Source organism: Saccopteryx bilineata, chromosome X (assembly GCF_036850765.1).
Source record: "Saccopteryx bilineata isolate mSacBil1 chromosome X, mSacBil1_pri_phased_curated, whole genome shotgun sequence".
Classification (NCBI taxonomy): Eukaryota; Metazoa; Chordata; class Mammalia; order Chiroptera; family Emballonuridae; genus Saccopteryx; species Saccopteryx bilineata.
Window position 1 is genome coordinate 118,101,812 of NC_089502.1, and position 6,177 is coordinate 118,107,988.

A 6,177-nucleotide genomic window follows, 5' to 3' on the forward strand; every position below is an offset into this window, starting at 1 on the left:
AATATTAGAATGCATAGAAATCACCATAATTGCTTATTAAAGTGGCATTTCCTGGGCCAGACTTGACTAACTCGACAGTTTGGCCTAGGGATATGCATGTTTAACAGGCATCCCTGGAGGACCCGTGTTCTTCAGATTATGTTTGAGAATCACGAATAATATGCTTGGATCGTGTAATGAATCTTCTAGGCCTGAGTGATGCCTGGACTACTGGTTCCTTTTACCTAAGAGTCTTTGATTCTGATGTTGTTTGTCTTCCACTATAAATATTATCTTTAAACACATCATTTCCTAGGTGGTTTCTCATCAGCAGGCCCATTGTAAGAGTGCTTTTTAATTGAAATATGAAGTGCATCTAGGGTTTATAGAAAGAGTCACATTTGCACTATAATTATAATTATTCCCTAAAACTTTTAAGCATGTCTTTGGGGTCTCCTCCCTCCCATATTATGCAGTCCTCATATTGACTGAAAGAATATGGTAAGAAAACAGTTTTCAACAAATTTTGGCTTCAAGCATATCTTTCAGTTCTTTCTCTTAGGCCATAACTTGAATCAAATGCAGCTGCCCTTCATATAGACACAGTGTCTGACTTCTAATAAATTGATCTTTCAGAGGCATCAAGACACCCTTGTTTTGACCCTGGCCAGTTTGCTCAGTAGATAGAGCATCAGATTGGCATGCGGACATCTTGGGTTTGATTCCTGGTCTGGGCACGCATGAGAAGCAACTATCTATTTATCTTTCCCTCTCTCTCCCCCATCTCTCTCTCTTTTTCTCTTACAGTCAGTGGCTCAATTGAATTGAACATCAGCCCAAAATGAGAGTTGCTGCGTGGATCCCAGTTGAGGAACATGTAGCAGTCTATCTCCCCTCCTCTCACTTAAATAAAATAAAATTGATTAATTAATTAATTAAACCCTTGTTCATTTTCTTCACTTTTGAGCTTAAATCCATCATCTTTACAAAGTCAAGTTTCCTATGATCATTTTAGTGGATATTCACACCCAGAACAACCTCTGTGATGCTCCTTCTTCTCTCCTTACCCTCTTCCTGGTACACCCACATCTCTTACTATACTTAGTGTGTATATCATTACTTAGGGAAGTATTACAGTTCTCAGGAGGGAATGTGTTCATTTGTATCCACTGTGCCTAGCACATTGCTTTGAGAAACATTTACTGAAATAAGAGAATATGACCACACTTACCTGTCTCACCTAACATGCATCACTAGTGGATGGCCTAATACAAAAGGTCCCTGACAGAAAGTCATACATTTCCTTGAAGAATCTAAAGAACTCAAAATCTTAATGTACACCAAAGCATTATCTATTGAGAGATTAAATTATGCCCGATATAATATGCATATATATCTATATATGTACTTACAGTGTGTCCGTAAAGTCATGGTACACTTTTGACCGGTCACAGGAAAGCAACAAAAGATAGAAATGTGAAATCTGCACCAAATAAAAGGAAAGCCTCCCAGTTTCTGTAGGCATGTGGCAGCATATGCGCATGCGCAGATGATGACGTAACACTGTGTCTACAGCGGAGCAGCCCACGGCCATGCCAGTCGAGATGTGGACGGTACAGAGGAAAGTTCAGTGTGTTCTGTGGCTCACTAAATTCGAATCCGGGACCAAAGTGTAATGTGAATATCGGCGTGTTTATAACGAAGCGCCACCACATAGGAATAACATTACTCGGTGGGATAAGCAGTTGAAGGAAACCGGCTATTTAGTGGAGAAACCCCGTTCTGGCAGCCATCAGTCAGTGACGAGTCTGTAGAGGCTATACGGGATAGCTACCTAAGGAACCCTAAACAATCTGTGCGTGAGCCCACATCGAACTGCACTGAGTAGGTACGAAACTGGGAGAGTTTTGCTTTTCTTTGGTGCAGATTTCAATTTTTATCATCTTTTGTTGCTTTCCTTTGACCGGTCAAAAATGCACCATGACTTTCCAGACACATTGTATATTACACATCGTATAGTGTGTATATACATCTATATATCAATAGGTTTACATTTATATAAATATATACATACTACATGTACTATGTTGGACATATGATATATATGTATACATATATAATATGTGACATATTTGGCATATATGCATTCAAAGTATATAAAGTGCTATTAGAAATGTAAATTCATGTAAAATATCACTGAGCCAGTATCATTTCTGTAATTATATATATATACTATAAAAATAGCTCTTACAAGTATAATTGATATTAGAAGTTTACAAGGCTTTGATATATGTAAAGAAAAGATGTCCTCATATCTTACCTTAGAAACTACTGGTTACTAGTAAACATCATTCTCCTTGAAAATTTTTAATTAAATTCTATGCAATATATATTTCAGTTCTTTCTCTCTGTATGTCATCATATCTAGTTTAAGTGGTGGATGTTAACACTGAGAAAAGAATTTAAGAAAACAGCTGTAGCCTGACCAGGCAGTGGTGCAGTGGATAGAGCATTGGACTGGGATGCAGAGGACCCAGGTTTGAGACCCCAGGGTCGCCAGCTTGAGCGTGGGCTCATCTGGTTTGAGCAAAAAGCTCACCAGCTTGGACCCAAGGTCGCTGGCTCAAGCAAGGGGTTACTCGGTCTGCTGAAGGCCCATGGTCAAGGCACATATGAGAAAGCAATCAATGAACAACTAAGGTGTTGCAACAAAAAACTGATGATTGATGCTTCTCATCTCTCTCCGTTCCTGTCTGTCTGTCCCTATCTATTCCTCTCTCTGACTCTCTCTCTCTGTCCCTGTAAAAATAGAACCCAGCTGTATTCCTACATGTGTGTGCGTGTGTGTGTGCATGTATGTGTTTCATCTTTATGCTGGCTTAGTCTCTGCCTCCAGCTGACTTGGGAGAAAAATGAAAGGGGAGAAAACTAAAGTGTGCTGAGCCCCTTCCTATTGTATTCCAGGTTATTGTTCTTGTTTTATTTGATTTACATAAATCTTCCTATAGTGAGCATCATTCCTCACCTTCATTTTACAAGTAAATATGCTCAATCCCAGGCGATTGAGCAAATTCAAACAACTGGTGAATAAAACGATTTTCAAGTACAGGTCTGTCTGACTCCAAGCCCGTAGTTGTTCCTCTGTAGTGAATTGCCTCCTGAATCTTTACCACACATACTCTGGAATCTGAGCAGATGTATGATAATGTCTCAGGACCACCAAGGAATTAGCAGAGCTGAGATGCTCAGTTTACACTTCTATAGATATTTTGTAAAGTACCCCCACATGTACATTTTGTTGAGAGGGAAGTTATTTAGTTAAACTTAGCATTAGCTCAGAAGAAATGTACTAGTAGGGCCAGAAGAATAGCTGTATTTCCAAAACTCTGCACTCTACCCCAGTTGCAGACCTGGGAAAATACTAAAGCATCAGGTGGGAGCAAAGAAAAGATTCTCAGGGATACCTCCCACTTCATATTAAATGTGTCTCATAAACATTGCCTTAAAATTGTAATGACAACAAAATAGAGATGCTTCATTTTTTCACCAGGGGAGTAATTTAATATATATTAATCAGCAGTATCTTAGTCAACAGTAAAGAACAATAGCAATGATAAAAATGTCTTTATTAGGGGAAATATAAAATATTTAAGCATAATGTGTAAATGTATAGTCATATTTTAATGCTTTTCAGAATGCATAGATGATTTTATACATATGGAGACTTTTTAATATAATTTTTTATTAATTTTAATGAGGTGACATCAATAAATCAGGGTACATACGTTCAAAGAAAACATCTCCAGGTTATCTTGTCATTCAATTATGTTGCATACTCATCACCCAAACTCAGATTGTCCTCTGTCACCTTCTATCTGGTTTTCTTTGTGCCCACCTCCCCCTCCCCGTAACCACCACACTCTTGTCCATGTCTCTTAGTCTCATTTTTATGTCCCACCTATGTATGGAATCATACAGTTCTTAGTTTTTTCTGATTTACTTATTTCACTCTGTCTAATGTTATCAAGATCCATCCATTTTGTTATAAATGATCCGATGTCATCATTTCTTATGGCTGAGAAGTATTCCATAGTGTATATGTACCACATCTTCTTTATGGAGACTCTTAATAGCACTAAAATTAGGATCATTAGAGTTAAGAACTGAAGTATCACATTTATAAAATTTTTGCATAATTCATATGTTGTCAAATTATAGAAAGAGCCCTAAAGTGAGGTCAGCTATTCCTAAGTAGCCTATGACTTATTTTGTAACTTCTCTAAACTTTATTATTTTTCTTGATAAAAGGGATTTGCCATGTATGTTAGAGTGTGTTTGTGAGGATTAGTGGGTCTTAAATAAAGTAATGATTAAAGCTGATATTTGAACAAGGATTCTTTTTTTAAATTTTTTTTATTATTTATTCATTTTAGAGAGGAGAGGGAGAGACAGAGAGAGAGAGAGGAGAGACAGAGAGAGAAGGGGGGAGGAGCTGGAAGCATCAACTCCCATATGTGCCTTGACCAGGCAAGCCCAGGGTTTCGAACCGGCGACCTCGGCATTCCCAGGTCGACGCTTTATCCACTGCGCCACCACAGGTGAGGCCTGAACAAGGATTCTTGCCATGGATCACTTCACATAACCTTGTACAACTAAGAAGGGTTAAATAACTTGTGCAATTTCATGCACCTAGGAAGCTTGAAGTGGGACTCAAACCTGGGCGTCTGATTCAAGAGCATGTGCTTTTGGTCGCTGTCTTGCCTTTGCTATGACTAATCAATAAATGGTTGAAGAAAGTATTTAGTGCATAAATGTTGAATAAAATTATCATGAAAATATTTTAAATATGCTTTCTGGGAATAAAAAAAAAAACTTTTTTCAAAGCAACAGAAAAACACATTGAGAAATACAATAGCACACTACATCCTTCTGAATCATTTGTCTCTAGCCATATCAAAGAAGGGAGTTAGGCCAATTTCCCTTGATTTGTTCTTAGTAAATCGATTCCTCTCTTTTCTAAATTCACTCAAAGCATTTGTTACAAATATTGCTGCACGCCGAACTCAATTCTCCTGTTATATTTTTCTCCTTTAACAGTTAGAAAACTTTCTCATCTCTAGAATTAATGCTTCATGAAAGCTTCATGATTTTATAAAGATAATCAATAATGAACTTACAGTAATGTTTGTTAGTTCTTTTGTGCCCTGAAATTTCACTAATGAAGACCTGGATCTCCTGATTTATTGAAAGGATGAGTGCTCCTTTAATAACTTGTTTATCTTGCCCCACTTACATTTCTTTTAGACTCTAGAATTTGATGATTGCTCTCCCTGGGTAACAATACATACGTCAAACAAGGATTGGAGACTCCTTATTATCTCCTCCATTATGTAGGATTTAACTGTCCTTTTGTTTTCTTATTTGATCTAGTACTTTCTTGTTCATTTTCTTGCTTGCTACATAACTATTTGCCTTTTGTCATCTTGCTCTGGGTAGCCTAATTACTTTGTGTGCTTTACATTTCTTGGTACCTATTTTTATAATGTTTTTTACAGTAGTCTTCTTTTTTAAATTAGGAATTTTTTTCCAGTAATGAAAACAATTATTCCATGAACCAAAAGAGTCACTTATATTATTCAAGGAGTGACAATGGGTGAAATTGTAACATATCTTTGTTTTTTTATTATACTATATGTAAAAGGAAAATAGGACAAATTCATAAAAGAATAGGTGATACCAGTGCACATTTTACTAAAAATTTATCAGTTGTGAACACGTCTGCAAAAATGCTCATCGTGAATCCATAGAGAAATGCAACTAAAACAACAGAAACATTGCATGGAAAACTTATTAAAAGAGCTACAATTAAAAACAATTAAACAAAATAAGAATTTCCCAAGATGGGAAGAAATGGAAGCCTCACAGACTGCTGGTAAGACTGTAAAACAGTACAATCAGTTTAAATGACAATATGTGAGTTCCACCCCCAAAACTTAAACATTAATGTACACTATGACTCAGACACTACATTCTAATTTATTGAGAAAAGAAACATCACTGGAAATAGTGCATGTCCATAAACAAAGGAATGGACAAACTAATAGCATTCTAATCAAAGGTAATATTACTCACCAAAAGAAAGGATGAAGTACTCATATAATAACACTGAGGTATCTCAAAGGATTAATGAAACATACA